Below are 26,720 nucleotides of genomic sequence, written 5' to 3' on the forward strand. Positions count from 1 at the left end.
ATGAAGACAACATCACCTTAATACCAAACCAGATAGAGAAGCTGCCAAAAAAGAAAATTACAGACCAATATCCCTGATGAACACAGATGCAAAGATCCTGAACAAAATCCTGGCGAACAGGATCCAGTGCCTCATCAAGAAGATCATTCACTTTGATCAAGTAGGTTTCACCCCAGGAATGCAAGGCTGGTTTAACATCCATAAATCTATCAACATAATACACAACATAAACAACAAGAAAAATAAAAATCACATGGTCATATCAATAGATGCAGAAAAAGCATTTGATAAAGTTCAACACCCATTCTTGATGAAAACTCTCAGCAATATAGGAATAAAAGGAACCTTTCTCAATATAGTTAAAGCCATCTACCAGAAGCCAGTGGCAAATATTATCCTCAATGAAGATAAACTAAAATCCTTCCCTCTAAATTCTGGTACAAGACAAGGCTGTCCTCTCTCACCACTCCTATTCAACATAAACTGGAATTACTGGCTATAGCAATTAGGCAAGAAAAAAATATCAAGGGAATCCAGATAGGAAAGGAAGAAGTCAAGCTATCACTGTTTGCAGATGACATGATACTCTACTTAGAAAACCCTAAAGACTCTACCAAAAAGTTTCTAAAAATAATAGATTCATATAGCAAAGTGGCAGGCTACAAAATTAACACACAAAAATCAAGGGCCTTTTTATACACAAATAATGATAGGGAAGAAATGGACATTAAGAGAACAATCCCATTCACATTAGTGCCACACCAACTCAAATATCTTGGAGTCAACCTGACTAAAGATATGAAGGATCTGTACAAAGAAAACTATAAAACACTGCTCCAAGAAATAAGAGAGGACACGCGGAAATGGAAACACATAACTTGCTCATGGATTGGCAGGATCAACATCATTAAAATGGCAATACTTCCAAAAGCATTGTACAGATTTAACGCAATTCCTCTAAAGATACCCATGACATTCTTCAAAGAAGTGGAACAAATACTTCTGAAATTCACTTGGAACAATAAACAACCTCGAATAGCTAAAGCACTCCTTGGTAAAAGGAATATGGGAGGCATTACTTTCCCCAATTTTAAGCTGTATTACAAAGCAATAGTTATAAAAACAGCATGGTATTGGAATAAAGACAGACCCTCAGATCAGTGCAATAGGCTTGAGTACTCAGAGAATGTTCCTCAGACATATAACCACCTAGTTTTTTTATAAAGGAGCAAGAAATCCTAAATAGAGCAAGGAAAGCCTATTCAACAAGTGGTGTTGGCACAACTGGTTAGCCACTTGCAAAAAAAGCGAACTCAGACCCCCACCTAACACCATGTACAAAGGTAAAATCCAAATGGATTAAAGACCATGATATCAGATCTGAAACTATAAGGTATGTAGAACAACATGTAGGTGAAACACTCCAGGACATTGAGATTAAAGGCATCTTTAAGGAAGAGACAGCACTTTCCAAACAAATGGAAGCAGAGATAAACAGATGGGACTATATTAAGCTGAGAAGCTTCTGCATCTCAAAGGAAATAGTGCCCAGAATACAAAGGCCACCCACTGAGTGGGAGAAATTATTCACCCAATACTCATCAAATAAAGGACTAATATCCAAAATTTACAAGGTACTGACAGAACTATACAAGAAAAAAACAACTAACTATACAAGAAAAAAACAACTAACCCCATTCAAAAAATGGGGAGAAGAAATGAACAGACACTTTGAAAAAGAAGAAAGGCAAATGGCCAAAAGGCACATGAAAAGATGCTCAACATCACTAATCATCAGGGAGATGCAAATCAAAACTACTATGAGGTACCACCTCACGCCACTGAGATTGGCACACATCACAAAAAAGGAAAACAAGCAGTGCTGGCAGGAATGTGGAGAGAAAGGAACTCTTTTTCACTGCTGGTGAGAATGCCGTCTAGTACAACCTTTATGGAAAGTGATATGGAGATTTCTTCACAAACTGGAAATTGAGCTTCCATACGATCCAGCTATACCACTCCTAGGAATATACCTGAGGAACACAAAAATACAATACAAAAATCCCTTCCTTACACCTATATTCATTGCAGCACTATTTACAATAGCCAGACTCTGGAAACAACCAAGATGCCCTTCAACAGAGGAGTGGCTAAAGAAACTGTGGTACATATACACAATGGAATACTATGCAGCCGTCAGGAGAGATGAAATCATGAAATTTTCCTATACATGGATGTACATGGAATCTATTATGCTGAGTGAAGTAAGTCAGAGGGAGAGATAAAGATGCAGAATGGTTTCACTCATCTATGGGCTTTAAGAAAAATGAAAGACATTTTTAACAGTATCTCAGAGACAAGCGAGATGAGGGCTGGTAGGTGCAGCTCATGACATGAAACTCATCACATAGAGTGATGAGTACAGTTGGAGAGATGACTACACTGAAAACTATCATAACAATGTGAATGAATGAGAGAAGTAGAAAGCCTGTCTCAAGTACAGGTGTGGGGGGGGGTGGGGAGGAGGGAGATCTGGGAATTTGGTGGTGGGAATGTTGCACTGGTGAAGAGGGGTGTTCTTTACATGACTGTAATCATACAACTATAATCATATTTGTAATCACGGTGTTTAAATAAAGATAATTATAAAAAAAGAAATACTTCCAGAGTTAAAGACTACATGCAATCAAATCCTGCATGCCCGAAGAATACAAGCTAAAAGAGACCTGAAGAAAAACACCCCAAGACACATCCTTGTTACAATGACAAATCCCACAGATAGAGATAGAATACTGAAAGCAGCAAGATCAAAAAGGGAAATTACATTCAAAGGAGTATCCTTAGACTTACAGCAGACATGTCACAAGAAACTCTCAAGGCCAGAAGACAGTGGTGGGATATTGTGACAAGACTGAATGAAATGGGTACCTCACCTAGAATACTGCACCCAGCCCAACTCACATTCAGGTTTGAAGGAAGGTTACATAGCTTCATAGATAAACAACAGCTCAGAAACTTCACAGATGAAAAACCAGCCCTAAAGGAAAAACTGAAAGGTCTACTTTAAGACAAGAGAGACCAACAAACACAGAAAACTTAACTACAAAGATGACATTAAATCCTATGACAATCATCTCCCTCAATGTCAATGGACTAAAGTCACCAATTAAAAGACACAGAGTGGCAAAATGGGTCAAAAAGATGAATCCAACCTTCTGCTGCCTACACATCTGAATAATTAGAACAAACATAGACTCAAAATCAAAGGCTGGAGGAAAATCATCCAAGCAAACAGCACCCTTAAAAAAGCTGGGGTGGGCATATTAATATCTGATGACACCAACTTTATACTCAGAAAAGTGGTAAGGGACAAAGATGGACACTTTGTACTAATCAAGGGATATGTGCAACAGGAAGAAATCAGACTTTTAAACATATATGCACCCAATGAGAGACCAGCAAATTATCTAATACAATTATTGACAAATCTCAAAGAAGACATCAATAATAACACAATAATTGTGGGAGACCTCAACACGACCCTGTCAACACTTGATAGGTCAACCAGACTGAAACCCAACAAAAACATACTAGTCCTGAAAAGAAATAGAAGAAAAAGGACTAGTAGACATATATAGGACATTCCACCCAAAAAAAACTGGATACACATTATTCTCCAATGTACATGGGTCATTCTCCAGGATAGGCCACGTTGCTGACCACATAAAACATACCTTTCATAAAATCAAGATGATAGAAATCTTGCAGGCTACCTTTGCTAACCACAAGGCTCTGAAATTAGATGTGAACTACAAAGGGACACAGAAGAAAAACTTTAACAATTGGGAAATTAGACACCTGCTACTGAACAACTAGTGGGGTCCGAGATGAAATAAAAAAGGAAATCAAAACTTTCCTGGAAACAAATGATAATGAAAACACAAACTGCCAGAATCTATAGGACACAGCAAAAGCGGTCCCTGAGAGGAAAATTTATAGCTTTGCAAGCACACATCAGGAAGGAAAGAAGGAGCATACCTGAATAATTTAATGATGCAGCTCACAAAATTAGAAAATGACCAACAAAAGGAACCAAAAGTAGGAGACAAAAGGAAATAACAAAACTAAAGCAGAAATCAATGAAGTGGAAACCCAAAAAACAATCCGAAAGATCAACGAAAGCAGAAGTTGGTTCTTTGAAAAAATAAACAAGATTGATAGACCCATTGGCAAAATTCACAAATAAAGAGAGAGAGAAAAACCTGATAACCCCATATTAGAAATAAAAAGGGGGGATCACGACAGATATTTCAGAGATCCAAAGGGTAATCAGAGACTACTTTGAGAAACATTATGCTACTAAACATGAGAACCTAGAAGAAATGGATAAATTCCTGGACACTTATAACCTTCCACGGTTAAGTAAGGAGGATGTAGCATATCTAAACACCCGCATCACTATGAAGGAAATTGAAACTGTAATCAAACATCTGCCTAAAATGAAAATCCCAGATGGATTTACTAATGAATTCTTTCAAGCCTTTCAAGTGGAGCTACCACCAATCCTAGCCAGGCTCTTCATGAAACTGAAAAAACAGGAACACTCCCAAACAGCTTTTATGAAGCCAACATCACCTTGATACCAAAATCAGACAGAGATGCTGCCAAAAAAGAAAATTACAGACCAATATCCCTGATGAATACAGATGCAAAGATCTTCAACAAAATCCTGGCAAATAAGATCCAATGCGTCATCAAGAAGATCATACACTATGACCAAGTAGGTTTCATCCCAGGAATGCAAGGATGGTTTAACATCCGTAAATCTATCAACATCATATAAAACATCAACACAAGAAAAATAAAAATCACATGATCATATCAATAGACTCAGAGAAAGCATTTGATAAGGTCCAACACCCATTCTTGATCAAAACTCTCAGCAAGATGGGAATGAAAGGAACCTTTCTCAATTTAGATGAAGCCATCTACCACAAGCCAATGTCAAATATTATCCTCAATGGAGAAAAACTAAAAGCCTTTCCTCTAAATTCTGATACAAGACAAAGCTGTTCGATCTCACCACTCCTCTTCAACATAGTACTGGAAGTACTTGCTATAGTGATCAGGCAAGAAAAAGATATCAAGGGAATCCAGATAAGAAAGGAAGAAGTCAAGCTCTCACTGTTTGCAGACAACATGATACTCTACTTAGAAAACTACTACTTTAGAACACTCTAAAGACTCTACCCAAAAAGCTTCTAGAAACAATAGATGCATATAGCAATGTGGCAGGCTACAAAATTAACACAAAGAAATAAATGGCCTTTTTATACACCAATAATGATAGGGAAGAGATAGACTTTAAGAAGGCAATCCCATTCACATTAGTGCCACACAAACTCAAATATCTTGGAGTCAGCTTGACCAAAGACGTGAAGGACCTATATAAAGGAAACTATAAAGCCCTGCTCCAAGAAATAAGAGAGGACACACGGAAATGGAAACACAAACCCTGCTCATGAATTGGCAGGATTAACATCATTAAAATGGCAATACTCGGGGCCGGGCGGTGGCTCTAGAGGTAAGGTGCCTGCCTTGCCTACGCTAGCCTAGGACGGACCGCGGTTCGATCCCCCGGCGTCCATATGGTCCTCCAAGCCAGGGCGATTTCTGAGTGCATAGCCAGGAATAACCCTGAGCATCACTGGGTTGTGGCCCAAAAAAAAAAACCAAAAAAAAAAATGGCAATACTCCTCAAAGCATTATACAGATTTAATTAGATCCCTCTAAAGACACCCATGACATTCTTCAAAGAAGTGGATCAAACACTTATGATGTTCATCTGGAACAATAATCACCCTCAAATAGCTAAAGCATTACTAGGAAAAAGGAGTATGGGAGGCATTACTTCCCCCAACTTTAAACTGTACTACAAAGCAATAGTTATCAAAACAGCATAGTATTGTAATAAAGACAGACCCTCATAGGTCTTGAATAGGCTTGAGTTCTCAGAGAACCTTCCCCCAGACATACAAGCAGCTAATTTTTGACAAAGGAGCATGAAATCCTAAGTGGAGCAGGGAAAACTCTTCAACAAGTGGGTGCTGGCAGAACTGGTTAGCCACTTGCAAAAAGCGAACTCAGACCCCCAGTTAACACCATGTATGAAGGTAAAATCCGAATGGATTAAAAGGCCTTGATATCAGACCTGATACCATAAGGTATATAGAACCAACACGTCGGTATAAACACTTCATGACATTGAGAGTAAAGGCATCTTCAAGGAGGAAGCTGCACTTTCCAAACAAGTGGAAGCAGAGATAAACAGATGGGAATACATTAAGCTAAGAAGCTTCTGCACCTCAAAAGAAATAGTGCCCTGAATACAAAAGCCACCCACTGAGTGGGAGAAACTATTCACCCAATACCCATCAGATAAGGGGCTAATCTCCAAAATATACAGGGCACTGACAGAACTTTACCAAAAAAATATCTAATCCCATCAAAAAATGGGGAGAAGTGAACAGACACTTTGACAAAGAAGAAATACAAATGGCCAAAAGGCACATGAAAAAAATGCTCCTCATCACTAATCATCAGGGAGATGCAAATCCAAAACAATGATGAGATACCATCTCACACCAAAGAGATTGACACACATCACAAAGAACGAGAATAATCAATGCTGACAGGGATGTGGAGAGAAAAGAACTCTTATCCACTGCTGGTGGGAATGCCGTCTAGTCCAACCTCTATGGAAAGCAATATGGAGATTCCTCCAAAAAACTGAAAGTTGAGCTCCCATTCGACCAAGCTATACCACTCCTAGGGGATATGCCCTAGGAACAGGAAAAAATACAATACAATAATCCCTTCCTCACACCTATGCTTATTGCAGCACTATTCACAATAGCCAGGCTCTGGAAACAACCAAGATGCCCTTCAACAGATAAATGGCTAAAGAAACTGTGCTACATATACACAATGGAATATTATGCAGCCGTCAGGAGAGATGAAGTCATGAAATTTTTCCTATACATGGATGTACATGGAATTTACCATGCTGAGTGAAATAAGTCAGAGGGAAGAGAGAGAGATGCAGAATAGTCTCACCTCATCTATGGATTTTAAGAAAAATAAAAGTCATTTTGCAACAATCCTGAGACAATGAGAGGAGGACTGGAACTTCCAGCTCACTTCATGAAGCTCACCACAAAGAGTGGTGAGTGCAGTATATAGAAATAACCTACACTGAGAACTACCATAACCATGTGAATGAATGAAGGAAATGGAAAGCCTGTCTAGAGTACAGGTTGGGATGGGGTGGGATGGAGGGAAATTTGGGACATTGGTGGTGGGAATGTTGCACTGGTGAAGGGGGTGTTCTTTACATGACTGAAACCCAATCACAATCATATTTGTAAATTTGTAATCAAGATGTTTAAATAAATATATTATTAAAAAAAATGTCTGTGGAGTATGACATATGGGACAGATAGGACATATGGAAACCCATGTCTAACATTGTTCCAGAAGTGATCTACATATGAAATACTTTTCTCAACTCTGGAAAATTTGCAGGGGTCTCAAACTCATGGCCCGCAGGCTACTTGCAGCCCTCCATCCTACATTTTGTCAGCCCTGGCCCTAGAGGAATTTTGTTTTGTTTTGTTTTTGTTTTAGTTATTTGGGTCACACCTCCCTCAATGTTCAAGGCTTACTACTGACTTTGCACTCAAGGATCACCCCGACCTTTGCCTCCCTACGGCCCCCATGGTAAATTGAGTTTGAGACCCGTGGTGATTTAGAACTATTAACTCTAGTTAGCCCATAAAGTTCCTGAATATAGATGTCAGGAACTATTCAGTCATTTTCCATATTGGTATTTGATGCAGGAAATATTAAATTATTCATAGAATATGCTTCAAAGGAAGAAGCAAAACACCTGAAACTTCATTTTAGTCTAATTCTGGAAATCTTTCTATGGCTGTAGGCTTTTTGGTCTCAACACCATTGATATTTTATCCTGGCTAATTCTCTAGAAGGGTTGTTTTTCTGGTGTAGTCTATATAATATTTCTCAACCATTCCTAGCCTCATATCTCTCAAAGATAATAGTACATGACTTTCAAATATCTTTTTCTTTTTTCCTTTGATTTTTGGCCTACAACCTGGAGGCATTCAGGGTTTACTCTTGGCTCAAACTCAGAAATTCACTCCTAGTAGGCTCACAGACCAGATGGAATGCCAGGGATTGAACCTGGGATGTCCCAGGTTGGCAGCATGCAAGGCAAATGTCCTACCACTTTGCTATCACTCTCAAATAGTTTTTATCATTGAAGATTTACCCTGGTTGAGAATTCTTGAGCCAAAGTATAGAGAAACAATGTCTCTAATATGGACCTGGCATCCTCTTCATTGGTGTGCTGTCAGAAACATTCTATAGCTCAGTAAGTGGAAAAATGTTCTCAACTGTTCCCCCAATAATCAATTTTCAGAGAAATATTTGAATTCATTTGAGGTCATTTTAAAGAACTCTATTGATAAAATATCTATTGTGTACTTTTCAATGACAGATAAGGAAAAGCCCTGATTCTAGGTGTTGGCATGCCCCAACCATCTCAAGCAGTACCTTCACAGCCTCTTATTGCTATAATCTTCATTCCCCACCCCACCCTCCATCTCTACCATGAAAGGATGGAGGTGAACCAAATCATCTTACAGCCCCTTCCTACAACACACTGTGTAGCTCTGAACCCTTTTGATTAGTTGTCTCCAGAAAATTTTATTTAGTTTATTTAGTTTTCTTTTTTTGGTTGTTGTTGGTTTGTTGTTGTTTAGGCCACTCCCTGGGAGTGCTCAGGATTAACAACTAGTTTTTGCACTCTTGAATTACTAAATTCTGGTGGTGCACAGGGGCACCAGTGGGTTGCTGGGGATCAAACCCTGTTTGGGCCACATGCAATACAAGCTCCCTAACCAAATGAACTATCACTCCAGCCCTTTTTAGTATAATCCCCTGAGTACCACAAGAGTGTCCCAAACCGCCCTCCCAAAATAATAAAATCACTCATCTTTTTCATTCAGGTCAACAGGGTCAAGGAGAGCAACAAGGGGCCTGATGGTCTAAAGCTGAATCAGACAACAACAGTAGCCCAAGCAATGGAGTTGATAGCAAATCCTGCTATTATCTATTCTAAAAAAGGAGAAGTAGCATGGACATACAGTGGATTTGATCAAAATAACCAGGATTAAAAAAATAAATAAATAATAAACCTAGGATTATATCTGAATTCTATTCTTTTTTTAGTTCCTTAAAAAATAAATTTAAATATTTAAATTACAATAATTTTAGCTATGCTAACTTGATCAGTCCTTTTTGTCTTTAAACTACGCTTTTATTCTTTTATTGTTTGTTTCTTGGGTCACACCTGTCAGTGCTCAGTGGTTACTTCTGGCAATGCTCCAGAGACAATATGGGATGCTGAGGAATCAAAACCCCAGTCATTCTTGTGCAAGGCAAGCGCCCTACACTGCTGTACTATCATACCGACCCCTGTGTTTTTATCTTTTAGTTAAAAATTGTATCTGTACACAATGATGACACCAAAATTAAAATGGTTTCATGAAAGCAGTCTATACAATTTTTTGATTTCCAGATTAATTTAGTTAGCTCCAACTTATATATAAAGAAAGCTTTGGAGAGAAAGTAATTATGCTTTCAAAATATAACTGTTTTTTTCTCTCTTTGAGGTTAAGTTTTTCTTTTTTTTTAAATTATCTTTATTTAAACACCGTGATTACAAATATAATTGTACTTGTATGATTACAGTCATGTAAAGAACACCCCCCTTCACCAGTGCAGGATTCCCACCACCAATTTCCCAGATCTACCTACTCCCCACCCCACCCACACCTGTACTCGAGGACAGGCTTTCTTTTTTCCCCTCATTCATTTCACATTGTTATGATAGTTTTTCAGTGTAGTTTATTTCTCTAACTGCACTTATCACTCTATGTGGTGAGCTTCATGTCATTAGCTGCACCTACATGGGAGGATGGGGGGAAGTAAGGGTTGGGACTGAGGCAGTAAAATATTAGAAATGAGCTTTGTAGGCAGAGTATCAAGGTCCAATACAAGATGGATATTATGGATATATAGAATATATGCCACACAATAATATCAATATGAAAAAAAGAGAAAAAATTTCCACTGACCTGTCCCAATATAAACCAGTGCTAGAACAAGCCTGCCCTCCTCCCAGAGTGCATTCCCATTAGTGTAGGGAGAGATAGGGGGAAAGCCTGTTGACCCTATAGAGTCCTGGACCAGTGTCCAGGGAAAGACTGAAGTCCAGGAGAGAAAAACCCTATACCTGGCAAGGGGCTGGTCTCCAGAATCAAGGACGAAATCGGAAGCCAGATGTCTGCCCGCCCTCCTCCCCCATGCACCTCCCCCCTGGAGTACGGAGGGAGAGGGGGAACCTGAGGAACACTAAGAGTCCACCTGAACCCACTTCTGGCCATCTGAGCTAGCACCCAGGGAAGGCTGGAAGTCAGGGGGAAAAAGACAAGGAACGGCTGGGGGGCCTGCCAAGCCTCCCAGCACTACCCCCCCAGGCTAGGGAGAAAGGTTCTGGTATGAGGCCTCCCCAAACCCCATACCTGGCAAGAGCTGGTCTCCAGAAATCAAAGAGGAAACCGGAAGCCAGATGTCCTGCCTGCCCTCCTCCCCATGCACCTCCCCCTGGAGTATGGAGGGAGGGGGGAACCTGAGGGACCACTAAGAGTTCACCTGAACTCACTTCTGGCCATCTGGGGCTGGCACCCAGGGAAGGCCTGGAGTCGGGGAAAAAGACAAGGGACGGCTGAGGTCCTCCCAGCACTCCCCAGGCTAGGAAGAAAAGCTCTGGTATGGGGTCTCCCAAACTCCATATCTGGCAAGAGCTGGTCTCCAGAATCAAAGAGGAAACCGGAAGCCAGATATCTGCCTGCCCTCCTCCCCATGCACCTCCCCCTCTGGAGTACGGAGGGAGGAGGAAACCTGAGGACCTCCTAAGAGTCCCACCTGAACCCACTTCTGGCCATCTGAGTTGGGCACCCAGGGAAGGCCTGGAGTCAGGGGGAAAAGAAAAAAGGACAGGTCTGGGGGCCTGTCAAGCCTCTCTCAGCACTCCTCAGGCTAGGAATAAGGGTCCCCGGTGTAAGCTCAGTTTTTCTGATCTGTTAGTTCAGTGTGAAAATTTCTAATTTCAGTTGACAAAACTTCTTGATGCTTAATTTTGCTCAGTCAAGTTTATTGATGCTTTTTTTTTTTTGAGCTCCTGAACATTCTCCATAATTCTACTGTAAACTTCTTGAGAGGATAACCTATTTGTTTTCCTACTTTTTAGATTTATTAGCGGAGCCATCTTAATTTCTGTAAATATGGGGGTTGTACTGCAAAATACTCTCATTGGCAAGGCTGTAGATTGCTTCTTAAAATGTACAGAAATGGAATTCAGGGGTTTGCAAGATATTGCGCGGCCCGTGATTTTGGGTGTGGGTCCTGAATGAGGCTATAGTCCTTGGATGTAGGAAGGTTCAGCAGAGAAAAGGCCGAGAAGCAGGCCGCTGTGGTTTTAAAAGTCTCTGGGTACCCAATCATGGCAGGAATTGGCCCCAACGTCGCGTTGGGTGGGGACATCTTACCGGGATGGGTCCTGAAGAGGCATTAGTCCTAGGATGTAGGCAAGCTCAGCAGAGAAAGGCAGAGAGCAAGCCGCTGTGGTTTAAAAGTCTCTGGGTACCCAATCACGGCAGGGAATTGGCCCCACGTGCGTTGGGTGGGGACATCTTACCGGATGGGTCCTGAAGAAGCTATTAGGTCCTTGGATTGTAGGCAGGCTCAAAAGAGAAAAGGCCAATTTAACTGTTCTTTAAAGCATTTTTTTCTTTTTTGTTTTTTTTGTTTTTTGGGTCACACCCGGCAGCGCTCAGGGGTTCCTCCTGGTTCTACACTCAGAATGGCTCCCTGGCAGGCTCGGGGAACCATATGGAATGCTGGGATCTCGAACCACCATCCTTCTGCATACGAGGCAAAGGCCTCTACCTCCATGCTATCTCTTTGACCTGAAAGCATTTTTTTCTTTAAAAAATAAACTGAGATATTTTGTTTGAATGGGAGAAAAAAAATTTTTTTATTTTTAACTTTTTTTTTATTGTGACTGAAGTTCTATTAACTAGAATTATTTACGATACATAGTGACAAAGAATGAAGGGCATTCCCACCACCAATGATGTCCTCCCTCCACTCTTGTTCCCAGCATGTCTCCCCACATCACCCTCCTTTACCCCCAGAATCCTAGTGCAAATGGTCTCTGCCTTACAGCTTGTTATAGGTTGGGTATCTATTCTGTTTGGTGTTCCAGTCTGGTCATTTTTTATTTACACTACATGTTCATATGACTGGTCCTGGTATCATTCTTTTCCCCCTCAATTTATGAGGCTGAATGATTCAAATTATGCTATTCTGTTGGAGATAAAAAAAAAAAGGTTAAGGAAAAGAGGAGAAAAAAATTGGTATCAACTACTAAACAAAAAAAAAATCACCGAATAATATCCACAAAAGTGAAAAAGAAAGAAAAAAGTAGGAGAAAAAAGAGAAGGAAAATAATATCAAAAAACAAACAAAAAATAAAACAAAACAAAACCAGAAAAAGTGCTGCAGTGGCAGGGTTTGTGTTACCCCACCTTTTTTTTTTTTTTTTTTTGTATAGGCACAGCATGTATTGGGGAAGAAAGGAAATTCCCGTGGCCTAAGAGATTCAGGGTTTCTCCACTCTTGAAGCATGTTGTCATGGGAACAACCACTGGTTCCATACCTTCTCATTGCCATATCCCAGGGCTTGGTTTTGTTTTTGTGGTGTCAGGAACCTTTCTTCTCTGTTGTGGATGAGAAAATAAGGCCACTATAGCAAGCAATCTTGGTATTTGCACAGGTCCTAGGACAAGGCCTAGGATAGAGTCTTTAAGGTTCTAGAGGTACTGTTCCTCCATTGTTGGTGTGTCCAGCTTTCTGTATCGTGTGCTCCATGTTTTTGCTCGTTCCCTAAGCTGAAGTCTAGGAAATTATGGTTCCAATGGTTCTACTCAGTCTCTGTTGTCAGAATTGGGCCTCTGTACTAAGAAGTCTTGATTTTTGTAAAAGACCTGGGTTATAGCCTAGGGTAGAGTTTTCCTTACTGGTCTCAAGGTACATTCTGCCCAGTCACAGTTGTCAAAGTCAGTTTTCTGTAGTTAGTGCTCTTATTTTTCATAGTTTAAAGGACGATATATCTTCTGATTTCCACTTAGTGTTAGGTGATGTGATAGGACCTCCTGGTCTTAGGTCAAGTTGTCATTTCCTCGCTGTCCTCGTTGTCATATTAACACTGGCACAAGTATATCTCCCAACGCAGCTTAGTTCCTGGTGTTGTTGCATGGGTTTGTTTCAGTTCTACATCTGAGATCTGGGATTTTAGAATGAACTAACACTGTACAATCTCGTGGAGACTGAGTTGTATCCACATGATATATGTCCAGGATAGGAGGCACCCTTGTATAAAAAGTGTGAGTTCTTATCCTTAGAAGATAAGATCTTGTGTCTGAGTCCATGATTTCCCCTTATTTACTGTGCCTATACAAAAACGTATGGTGTCCTTTTGTATTGCTGGTGCTATTCCATGTAAGGATGACAGGCTACATGTACAGTATCTGTGGTGTGGTCTGAGCTTTTATCCCAGGCAAGACGTTTTCTTGGTTTTTGACCAAGCAGCACCAAAACTGGTGAGGGTAGAGAAAATATGTATATATAAAAAATAGAATATATAGATAAAATTGAGGTATATATTAAAAAAAGGAAATTGAGAAAAAAAGGGAAAAAGGGTATTTGAAAAAAGAAAGTGATTGGGGAGGCTATCTGTATGTTTAGGAATACATATCTTAAGATACATTATTATAAAGGTATTAAGCTAACATAGGCAATATAGGCCTCCCAATTAGGTCTTCTGAGATATTCTTGTGGGGAGTGAAAGCCAAGGTACTTTTTTGTATCACAGACTTTAGTCTGGAGTTTAAGATATGATTTGCGGCATTTCAGAGTCCTATAGTGTCCTTGAGCTGGGGGTTTTGCTGCAGCTGAATCCAGTATCATGCAACCGTCCACGATTTGAAGGTGGTGAGAGGGGTCACAAGCTTGAATCAGGAGGCTTATTGGTTGTGGTTTCTTGCTGAGACACAAGATGAGGGATCAAGAGGGTGTCGTTCATTGAGGAGCTGGATGGTGGTCTGTTGGGAAGGAGGTCAGTCTTGGTGCCTAACGAGTTAAAAACTGAGGGTAAATAAAGTTAAATAAGGGGGAGATAAAAAATCCAAGTTGGGATATGGGGGGGGGGGGTAGAGAGGTCTCTGGGTGTGGAAAGGCAATAGAGAAGAAGGGCTCTACACATTGAATAGATAAAATGTTTAAGGCTAAGGCTCAGTAGTCAGAGAGGACAACTGTATAGAAAGTAACATTTATTAGACACTGACTTCAGAGATCTATCTGAGTGCTATCCTCCATACATAGGATATTTCATTTCCTTACCTACAAATAGTCAAGAATTAGAATATTTTGGGACTATGTTCAAAACGGTATATATCTGTTTGGCTAGCTGTCTGGGGATTCTTTGGCTAGCTGTCCAGCCCAGTACCCACCACATACCAATGCAAGGGACCAACTCCTGGCATGTGGCGTCTCCAGACCCAGCTCTTACCTCTGTAGCTTGTGAATGAATGGATAGGGACGAAGTTTTGCTCCACCCCATCCCATCCCCCAAGGCCCAGGTTACCAGATCAGGCCATGAAGACCATTCTGGCGTGGGGGAATCTGGGCTGGGCCCCCGGACTGACTGGCAGTCGGGGGTGTCCTTGGCTAGCTGTCCAGCCCAGCACCCACCACATACCAGTGCAAGGGAGAGAAAAAAAATTTTTTTTTTTTTTTTTTTGGTTTTTGGGCCACACCCAGCGGTGCTCAGGGGTTACTCCTGGCTGTCTGCTCAGAAATAGCTCCTGGCAGGCACGGGGGACCATATGGGACACCGGGATTCGAACCAACCACCTTTGGTCCTGGATCGGCTGCTTGCAAGGCAAACGCCGCTGTGCTATCTCTCCGGGCCCGAGAGAAAAAAATTTTAAGACCAAGCAAAGAGCAAATTTGGAGCCAGGAGCTATTTGTCAACCTATGTATAGCCAAGAACTTGTATCAGAGAATAAGTCAAGTGTAAGCCACTTGCTTGGTGTCAGAGTGACCCAGGGTGCCCTTTCCTCCAGAGTTCCCCTGACCTCATCCTTTTCTCACTTACAATTCCCATGCCTACTTATTTTCCCCAAAATCACAAAACACTCTGGTGAGATTTCAGATTCGCTGACAGCCTCTGGGCAGGAAAGTTCTCTTACTCACAAAGTACAGGCAGCAGGAATGTCCCTGCATTACAAAAGATTGTGAAGATGAATTAGGTGATGGTTCATAGAACACTTTAAGTACATCAGAGAAAAAGTGCTTCTTGGGGCTGAAGAAATAGATTAAAAGACTAGTGAACATGTCTTGCATGCTAGATAACCTGGATTCAATTCCCCAGTAACATAAGATCCCCTGAGCACTGCCAGGAGCAATCTAGAAGTTGCCCCTGAGCACCACAGGCTGGGGCCCCAAACGAAACAATTACAACAGAGATTCTTCTGTGTATTCTTTGACACAACTGGGATTCCAGATACAGTCTTTAAAACACTAGAGCTGAGTTTGATTCTCCACTGAATCTGCTCTATAGCTTACAAGTTAAGTGACCAGATGAAAGGCTAAAGCTTTTAGACACATTGTTCTGATCTATAAAAGGATTATTAATGGTACACAGCTTCCAGAAGGTGGTAGGAATGGACCAAGACAGAATAAGAGAAATAGCTCACATCCAGTAAACACTCTGCGTCTCTTTCCTTGATGAACAATTATTAAGAGGCCAATGGTATGTATGCAATGTAATGTTTTTCAACCCCCAAAATCATTCTTTTCCTATCTTTGCCATTCTGGAGTATACTAATGAAAGTCAAGCTTGAGCTAGTAAAAAAGTGAAATTTCTAGAAGTGAAATTGTAGGAGTGAAATTTATAGAAATCAGTATTTTTCTTCATTATTTTCTGCTTCAGAGAAATGTCTTAGCCAAATGATAGACTGGAATATTTAACATTGTTGGGGTTTTAGATGCACTAGGTAGTTGTCATTGGCTCTTTGTGGTGAAAAATACAAAGTCTATTGCATTCTTCATCATTCTTTGAGTGCTATTAATAACCACAGTGTTATAACTCCCATTGAACACAAAATGTATAACTATGAAGAACCCTAAATTTTGCTCCCAGCTACACACTCCGGGACTTTAATTCATAGGGCTTGCATGTGTGCATCAGAAGAGAAATTTTTCTTTATAACCAATGTTCACTCTGTCCAAATGTGTCATAATAATTGATTCCTAAAGCATTTCTTTTACTTCTCATTTAGAGTACTGTTGCAACCACCTCAGAAATCTCTTTCCCTGTCATGGCTCACCACCTTGTCTTACAATGTATTTCTACTTGAAGTAAAGGTCAGACAGGATGATTATAACAACTAAATCCTCAAGAGGACTCTCTGTCCCTGGATTCTCTCAGGGCTCAGCCTCAAGCTTTTGCTGAACCCTCACCATTTGCTTTCCTTTTTTTCCTGGATGCCCTTGGATAACACCATTGCTTTTGACTCTATCTTAAACATTCTGCAGCGTCATTTACTTCCTAAAATCTTGAAGTTGGGTATTTGAAACATCAAGGGTATCTTTCTAGGCAAAAGAGTCTAGATGATGATAGAACAAATGTTAGAAAATGTACAGCAGGCATAATAGCCAATTAGAAACAAACATATAAAAGGGAAGTACCAAAATAACTCAAAGCCAGCTGAGGGTTTATGAGAGTTCGGAACATACTCAAGGAATCCCATTATAAGAACTCAATTGTGCTGAAAAGTTTGTTCATCTCATTTAACATTTCTATGTCACTGAAGGCCTTTATAACTTGGAAAGGTACAGATACATTTTATTTTGATGCATATGAAAAAATGTATTGCCAGAGTTATATTCATTAAGAAACAGCTAAAATACTCAAGTATCAAACCAAACTGAAAAAAAAAATGTGCTTTGAAAATAATATGACTAGGGGCTGGAGAAATAGCATGAAGGTAGAGCATTTGCCTTGCATGCAGGATGGTGTTAAAATCTTGGCATCCCATATGGTCCCCCAAGCCTGCCAGGAGCAATTTTTGAGCATAGAGCCAGGAGTAACCCCTGGGCGCTGCCAGGTGTGACCCCCAAAAATAAAATTATATAACTAGAATTATAAAGTCACCCTACTGAATGGAACTAAATATTTACAAACCATACATCTTACAAAAGGCTAATGTCGGGGCTAGAAAAATAGCATGGAGGTAGGGCATTGCCTTCCATGCAGAAGGATGGTGGTTCGAATCCCGGCATCCCATATGGTCTCCCGAGCCTGCCAGGAGCAATTTCTGAGTGTAGAGCCAGGAGTAACCCCTGAGAGCTGCAGGGTGTGACCCAAATACCAAAAAAAAAAAAAAAAAAAAAAAAAGGCCAATGTCAAAGTGTTATAAAGTGCGATCAAAATTTAACCATAGGAGCTGGAGAGATAGTACACCAAGCAGGGCACCTTTCTTCATAAGGCTGACTCATATTTGATCCCTGGAATCCCTTATGGTCCCCTGAGTCTTTCAGAAGTAAACCCTGAGTTCTGCTAGGTGTGGCCCCAAAATAAACAAACAACTCAACAGCAACAACAACAACAACAAAGAAGCACATCCCAAAAATGGGAAGAAGAACCAAACAGACACTTTCTCAAAGAAGATATGCCGGTGGTCAACATGAATATGAAGACGTATTTATCAGCACTGATTATTAAGGAAATGCAAATAAAATGACAATATATCACTTACTATTTTACCACTAACTCTATTCTGAAACACAGACTAGAACTTATACCATCACCTCCCCTAATTCACAGACTTTAGTCTTGGTTTGAATTACTAGTTCTGAATAATTCAATCCTGTAATCACTGAATTACATTGAGTTTCCTGGTTCTCCTGATTATAGATAATAGATCATCTTGTCCCCCATTATCATAGGAACTACTTCTCTAATAAATCTACCTATTGTTTCTATTTCTCTAGAGAATCCTGCCTGATACAATTTAAGGAAGCACTCATAGACTTAACCTACAAAAAGATTCCTGCTGCTTTATAATTAGGCAAATCTCCCTGATTAGTTTAACCATTTGTTGTAGAAAGGGTTCTCAACTAGAGGAATAAAAAACAGGAAAACCACTTGAGGAATTTTTCAAGCTACACTAATTTTTCTCTGGCACCCATCTATGAATTCTAATCCTTTCTTGGTGGAGGAGAAAGTAAGGAGCTTGACACAAGTTCCCAGATGTCTGATACATCTGCTCATGTGTTTCCTCTATTCCAAGGGGTGGAATTCCTTTTTTTTTTTTTTGGGGGGGGGGGGTCACACCCTGCAGTGCTCAGGGATTACTCCTGGCTCTATGCTCAGAAATTGCTCCTGGCAGGCTCAGGGGACCATATGGGATGCCAGGATTTGAATCACCATCTTTCTGCATGCAAGGCAAACGCTTTACCTCCATGCTACCTCTCCGGCCCCAAGGGGTGGAATTCTTAACTGGCATATGAGGGATTATGAGTTCAATCCCCAGTGCTTTATGGCCCACCAATACCAGTAATGGGTGCCAGTACCACTGGCCCAGGGCACTGAAACATTAGAATTCACACCACCAGCTCAAGTCACACTCTAGGAGTGACCTCTGTATTGCCTAAGTACTCCTGGAGTTGACCCCTATTGTAAAGAATCAAATTCGCCTTCTTGTTCTCATTCACTTCCCAAATTGATGATGAGAACCTCTAGAAGGATTCTACCCATTTTCGGGGTATTAGACCCTTACCCCAGTGTATTTACTTTCTCTTTTTCAGGCAAAACCACGTAACTTGAACTAGCTAGCCCTGCCCCCACTTACAGGGGGAAATAAGGGAGGCAGCAAGACCAAACTGATGCAAGACTACTAAGTAGTAGGTTAGATACAGAGGGGACCATATATTCTAGCCGCCCTGAGGGGGAGGGAAGAGGAAATGGGAGGTAGGACAAAAACGGAGGGTTAGGGAGGACAATTTGGGGATGGGAAGCCCCCCTGATTTTGTGTAAATATGTACCTAAAATATTGTCAACAATATGTAAGCCACTATGATCAAAATAAAAATTATATTTAAAAAAATATCTCTACTTACTTTTTAATTATAAATTAAGGAATGAGACTTGTGTGGCTAACTTGTGCTTAAACGATCACTCCCCACAGACTTACAACTGTCTTATTTACTTAAAAATTATTCTTTCTGGGGCCAAAGCAATAACACAGCAGATAGGGTGTTTGCCTTGCATAAGGCCAATTGGGGTTTAATACTGGGCATCCCATATGGTCTCTCAAGCCTGCCAGGAGCAATGTCTGAGCCCAGATTCAGGAGTAACCCCTGAGCACTGCCAAAAGTGCCTTAAAAAACGTTATTCTCTGTACTTGGCATATGGATTTTTAGACTGAAGACAATGTACATATTTAACTGTTATTACATTTCTTTCATAACCCAAATTCTAGAGCATAATGCACAACTGGTATTCAAATGTCATTTCTCTATCTCTATCTGTTCTCACAATATAATCCCTTAGCCTATGTGTGGTTTTTGAGCACTTTAAATGTGACAAATGAGACTGAAGACCTAAATGTTTTATTATACTTCAGTTTAATTTACTTTAAAATTGCTATTTCTCTAGTGGCTAGTATATTGAAACATGCAAGTACCAGGAAATATTCTTTCAGTTTCTTAACCAATAATGCAAATTTTGACCCTTTCCCTGTTTTTTAAATAGCTTTTCATGAAATCCAAAACAACATCAACAAAAATGTAAGCTTGCCAAGAATTTCAAGCAGGCTCACATTTCCTCTGGGGAACGACTTCGAGTGAAAAAAAATTTTGACCCTGAAGTAGGTGAAAACAGGTAGGTAGGAAAGAAGACATCCCCGAGGGAGGTCCCTGGAAATTTCCTCTTTGTCTGTAAGACTCAGCATGAGATACTGCCAGAAAGAGAGAAATTCTCCTCAAGAAGAACAACTAAATGTGCTTTTAGCCACGTGATGCCCCAGAGAGAGGGCAAGATGGCAATTTTACATTGGTGAAGTAATAAAATAGGGACCTTAACTACTGTACAAGGCTAGTTGAGATGTATAACATGCATTATAACTGATAGAACATCATTCCTGGAATTCAGGCTGCACCTAGCTGCCTATATGGCACATTCAAATTCTGAATCTCATTTTAGAAATCTAGTGGTATCATTTTGAGGGAAAAAAATCCCCCCAAATAGAAGTATGATGCATTTTCCATCTAAATTAGGAAAATCACAGCACCCAGAATTCAGAAAGAGGGAGAGTGATAAGATAACAGCAGTGTGAGACACTCAGGCTCCATTACAAACCTGTGACTGATAAAACCATTTCCATTCTATACCTAAGTAGCTACTACAGGAATAAATATGAAAAGGGATGGGAAGAGACATAAACTAAAATTTATTACTAGGTTCAGAGAAATTAGATATCTTGAGTTAGAACAAGGTTTCTCAAATTGAATTTTTTTTTTTTTTTTTTTTTGGTTTTTGGGTCACACCAGCAGTGCTCAGGGGTTACTCCTGGCTTCAGGCTCAGAAATTGCTCCTGGCAGGCTCAGGGGACCATATGGGATGTTGGAATTTGAACCAATGACTTTCTGCATGAAAGGCAAACGCCTTACCTCCATGCTATCTCTCCGGCCCCTCTCAAATTGAATTTCAAAGATATAAACTGGGGGCAGGCATCAATTTTGGGTTTTATAAGGGTATCTATACTGCCTTTAACTAATTATAAAGATAAAATTTCACTTCTGAGTGAAATATTTTAATTGAAATTTTCAAAGAGTGAAGTTTCAGCCTTCTCACATAAATGTTTATCAAATGCTGGTTCAGAACTTATGTGAAGGGACTGAGAATGTGGTCCAGCAGTAGAATGCATATCTCACATATGTGATGTCCTAAATTTAATTCCCAACTACACCCATTCACACACTCATGTGCATACACATACACACACTACCCTAGGTCTTCGAGAATTATTAAAAGGTGACCATTGTTTATTCATATTTGAATATCAATGGCCTAGAGCAGAACACAGACATCATTTAATTTTTTAATCTTACTGAAAGATTTAAAGCAGTTTCCTGACTCCCTTACCTATCTGATGAAGAAATTAAGGCTTTCTAAACTTGGAGGCTGGGCCTTCCATTACGTTTTCCAATGTATCATTCTTTAGAAAACTTCACTCCTCCATTGAAAATGGTAAAGCATGACTTTCTATTTGGAATGGCAATGGTGCACCCAGTCATGACTCAGGAGGAAGCCCACTATCTCTTATTTTGGTTGTTGGAGTTTGAATGTAAAGGGGGAGAGGGAGCTCATTGGTTTGTTTTCATTTTGTCTTGTTATTTCAGTTTGGGGGGGGTCACACCTGGCTGTGTTCAGGGGTTACTACTGATTCTATACTCTAGCAGAGTTCGGGGTGGCTGGAGAAGGGAGGGAGCGTGTGCTGGGAATAAAACTGGAATCAACAGCATGCAAGGCAAATGCTTTACCCACTATAACCTCTCTGGCTTCTCTGGACCACCCACTTACTCATAGAGCTCCCCCAGTCTGTGTCACCTACCTATCTCTCCAAGCCTCTGTTTCCTCATTAAATGAAATAGTAGGCTGTGTTGTGTCCAGCACAGAGGCCGCTAATTCTAACATTCAATTAATGGTCTGCCTTCTATTTCTTCTCTGGAAGGTCTTTAACTGAACATTCACTAGAACTCTATAAAACTTCTGTTTTATATTGCTAACCTCTATCACTAAGCACCAAAAACCCAGGAGGATAGCTCAGAAATACTCAGCATTTCTCTTATTATCTATTACCATCTAGGAAACAGGAGATCAAACTCTAGAACCCCAAATCCCAGGATTTTGTGCAAAACAACCAGATATAAAGGAATACCCAGAGGGATAATCAAGGTGATTTTTAAATAATGTTTCAAATAAATGGGACAGCTGTTCACTCCAGTGTGAATAAATGAAACATAAAGATTAATCTGCTTATATGTTCTGAGTTTTATGAATACAAGTAATGAATGAATGGACTCAACCTGTTAGTTCATCAACCACTCTTGGGTTACTCAGATATTCAGTGATCCCTCTGGGCCGTCAGACATCAGGTACAGAATATGCTGCTGCCAGGCCTGTCCGTTGACTCTGATCAAAGGGGAAATTCTGCCAAATACAAATGGGGTGCAGCCACAAGCCACAATGAACTGCTGATAGAGTTACTTCAATGCCTTTTCTCTATGGAATCCTCTCCCACTTGATGAAAAGATGCAAATAAAGTATGCCCTTTGCCTCATCCTTGATATGAAGATGATACCTGTGGTCTAAAGGATAATTCTTAAAGCCCAGAGGGATACAGAAGAGGTTTCTATTGAAACCTTATTAGATCACTGAAGCAGAACCTTCATCAGTGACTGTTGTCCATATTCTACTTGTTGAACCATCTTCAACTTGTTTATTTTCTTCATCCTAGAGGCATGGGTTAAGACTTTTTTACCCTTAGGGTCAGAGAAATAGTACATCCAGTAAGGCACTTGCCTCATATACTTCTGACCCAGGTTCAATCCCAGGCACCCCATATGATCCCCCAAGCACAATCAGAAGTAACCCTTGAGCACAGAGCTAGGACTAAACCCCGAGCATCTCCTGATGTGCCCCCCCCAAAAAAAAGCAAAACAGAAGCACTTTTCATTTTTATTTGTGCCTATTCCTGTGCACTAGAGAATTTTTTTATTTTATTTTTTGTTATAGAAACACACCCCGTAGCTTGCATGGGGCTACTCCCAGCAGGGTGATTAGGAGGCCCCAGACCATAGTGCTTGGGGAGTATGTGGTAGCAGCAGTCAAATCAGAGCTTTCACATGAAAAGTGTTAACTCTGCATGCACTCTAACCCATAGCATTATCTCCTTGGTCACCACTATAGATTTTTAAAATAGAAGAAATCAAACAAAGAGGAACAATATGGTTGATTTGTGAATAGTTGACATTTTGCACCATGGAGCTCTGTGCTCTGCGTGTATGTGCACATTAGGTATTTCACTATTGTTGTCTCTAAACCATCCCTTGTTGCCTTCCCCACATGTGTCTTTCAATGTTTAAGTCCTGTTTGTTTGCAGTGTCAGTGATTCCATCCAGGGCTTCACACAAACAGGTCCTTTCTTTTTATATCTCCTGTGATTCTCGCTGCCTGCTCTCAACCTTTTTCACTCTCACCAGCCTCTTTTTACTCTCTCTCCAGCCATAATACAAAACTAGAAGCATTTTTAAAATAATTTCTACTAACTGGTGTTTCATGTTGTTCCTTATTGATCCAAAAAATACTGAGTAGGATATTTTATGTTCCATCAAAAAAAAATACTTTTTAAATTTTTTTCTTAATTGTCCCTTCTATTTTATCACTGGATTGTGTGGCAAATAGTTTCTCCACCCCTCAGCAAAGGAGAAGCAACAAGAGAGAAAGGAGGTTGAGTAATTCACTTCACCACTTGTAGCATATGAAAAAGTTTCCATATGATGATTCTTGGAATTGTATATAAAAGTGTTTCCTTAGGATTGTTCTGTGACTTTTGCCCCACCTAATCCTTCCAGGTGGGGCGCTGTGGAGTTGGGAATAAATAGCTGGAGGGATAGGAGTTAAGGGTCCTTCTGTGAAAAGCTGCTGGCTGCAGGAGGATTCTTTGGCTCTCCTTGCCCGATCTTTTAAACCCTATCGTTCTGGTCTGTGTGGATTATTATTTGCTGCGGATAAATATTTCCAAGGTCTTCCCCCGAAAGGGGACAAGGGGATGGGAAGTAATTTCTCATTCTGGGGACTGTTCTTGGATTCACAAATACCCAGCCAAGATAACAGCGAAGATATCTTGCAACCACTCATTACTCATTCCTTGAGAACTACTTTTTGTCCTGTCCTACCACAGACTCACTGCCCACCCCCCCTCCACTTCCTCTTCTTATCCCTTTCCCCCACTGTATATAGATCGACTTTTCTAGAGTTTACTTGTAGAGAAGAATGAAATATGCTTTTCAATTTCTCAACCATTACATCACCACCATGTCCTGTTCTGACCAATGTACTTCCCCAACACACATAATCCTTTTTTTTAAATAAGGAATACACCAGTCATACTTAGGTAAGGAGTGTGTGAAACCATTTTCTGCGATGCTTGGGGGCCACCAGCTATAACCAATTGATCAGGAGGCCATTCCATGCCAGGGAAAGTACTCAGGACCTCACATGCTTATCATACCCTGGTCCTAATACACAAACACAGAATACACATCCTTTTAATTTTTTGTTTTGTTTTTATTTTTATTGAGACCACTGTGAATTACAAGTCCTCCATAGTTGGATTTCAGGCATATAGTGACAGTGAATTAGGGCCATTCCCACCACCAGTATTGACTTCCCTCCACCAAAGTTCCCAGCATGCATCCCACGCATCTCATACCTCCACCCTTAGCCCCCTAGACTGCTAGCATAACAGGTTCATTTTGTGTAAAACTTGTTATAGTTTGGGTCTCTTGACTCTATTGTTGTTGATTTTGTCTTGGGTATTTAGTTCTGACCTTTGTTTTCCCACCAATGAACCTGAGACCACTTGTCCTCTGAACCTCATCTCCTTTTCTTTTTTATTTTCTTTTCTCAATTTGTAGAAAGACTCAGCACTATGAGGTAAAACAAAGTAATTCATGTCCCAAGGTTCTATGAAAAAGGCAAGAGTCCCTATCTAGAAGATGCAAATAAAATTGGGGGAAGGGAGTTGTGACACGTTTTGGTATCTTTAGTTTTTATTTTTGTTTGTTTGCATAGGCACAGAAATACCCTTGGCTTACAGGAAATAAAAAGATGTCTCTACTTATGAAGCATCCTGCCATTAGACCAACTATAGGCTCCGAGCATACTAATTGTTCAATCCCAAGAAATATTTTCATGGTCCCAGGAAAAGTTCTACTCAATTGTGGTTGTCACAATCAGGCTTTTGTCATTATAGATCTTCCTTTTTGCACAGATTCTATGTCAAAGTCAGGATGTCATAGTGTCTTCTGGTTTCATCACACCACTAGTGAATACACATCCTTTTAAAAGAATTGTGATGAGTAGAGCATAGAATATCAAAATACTCTAAAGATTACTCATACATCAGGGTCTGGAGAAATAGTACAGTGGGTATGATTCTTGCCTTGCATGTGGCTGGTCTGGTTTTAATTCTCAGCATTTTATATAATCCCCTGATCCTGTCAGGAGTGATCCCTTTGCTCATAGCCAGGAGTAATCCCGGAATACCTCTGGGTGTGACCCAAAAACAAAAGTAAAAATTATTTAGATATCAGGCCCTGGTCTAGAGACAGAACCTGTCTTCATATTTTTCTTACATAACACCCACTAAAAATGCCTGCCAACTAATATCTCCCTTGGGAGAGATTTGGGTCCTGGGCCCCAGAGCAGAACATAATAAGTGCTGCCATTGAATTCTTACTAATACTCGCACTGTGTCAGGTGATAACAAGTGTGGCTGTCTGTCCAGTTCTCCATAGACTTACTGACCCTTCAGGAGATGCGTCATTAGTTCCACAAGAAAACTGTGACAGCTATTTCTCATTTGTCAAAATAATCACCTTCTAGACAGTGTGTAATGAAAGTGAGAGGATGACTTATTTAAAATGATTCCCTTTGAAATCATCTTGCACTTCCCATTCTAGTTGTAATTTGGCTAATTGCTTAATAATTCTATTTAAATATCCTTTGCTTCTGAAACATCTACTCATCAGCCCTGCTTTCATTCTGGTTGGAAATTCTGAGTTTCTCTGTCCTCTGCCCCTCTCTCTTGTGTGTACTTTTTTGCCTGGGCTAAAATATTCTGAGGCCATAAATAGCATCCCTTCAGCAAGATATTGAACAAATCAAGGTGCCACTCTATATTCCAGAGTCCAAACATGATAATGTATGTCCTTGAAACAGTGCTTGTGTATGGGTGAGATCTACAATTGTGCCTTTTAAAAGCTGGTGCCCTGCTAGAACAATGAAGCCACAATCATTGTCAGCCTCAGGGTTCTTATGTTCCTGAACTGACAGTCAGCATCATATTGCTAGCAAGAGGCTTCCTAAGATGGAACCCAGCCATTGGGAGTAGACAGCCCAAAGGACAGCAGGAAAATACAACTCTGGAGCACATTTATACCTGAAGTGGGAAACAAGAAGTAAAAGTAAAAGACAGTAAAGAATATTGTACATGGGGCCAGGCGGTGGCGCTCGAGGTAAGGTGCCTGCCTTGCCTGCACTAGCCTTGGACGGACCGCGGTTCGATCCCCCGGCGTCCCATATGGTCCCCCAAGCCAGGAGCGACTTCTGAGCGCATAGCCAGGAGTAACCCCTGAGCGTCACCGGGTGTGGCCCAAAA

At 40.5% G+C, this 26,720-nt stretch overlaps 2 protein-coding genes across 4 annotated transcripts in view; both read left to right on the forward strand.

Moving 5' to 3' along the window:
- Window positions 1-26,720, forward strand: part of LHFPL3 (LHFPL tetraspan subfamily member 3) — a 650,778-nt gene that overhangs the window by 564,442 nt on the left and 59,616 nt on the right. The window lies entirely within an intron of this gene.
- The window catches only part of LOC126022747 (small nuclear ribonucleoprotein E), a 417,272-nt gene that overhangs the window by 20,773 nt on the left and 369,779 nt on the right, over window positions 1-26,720 (forward strand). The gene's annotated exons all lie outside the window — the stretch shown is intronic.

The sequence above is a fragment of the Suncus etruscus genome, chromosome 1, assembly GCF_024139225.1.
Source record: "Suncus etruscus isolate mSunEtr1 chromosome 1, mSunEtr1.pri.cur, whole genome shotgun sequence".
NCBI lineage: Eukaryota > Metazoa > Chordata > Mammalia > Eulipotyphla > Soricidae > Suncus > Suncus etruscus.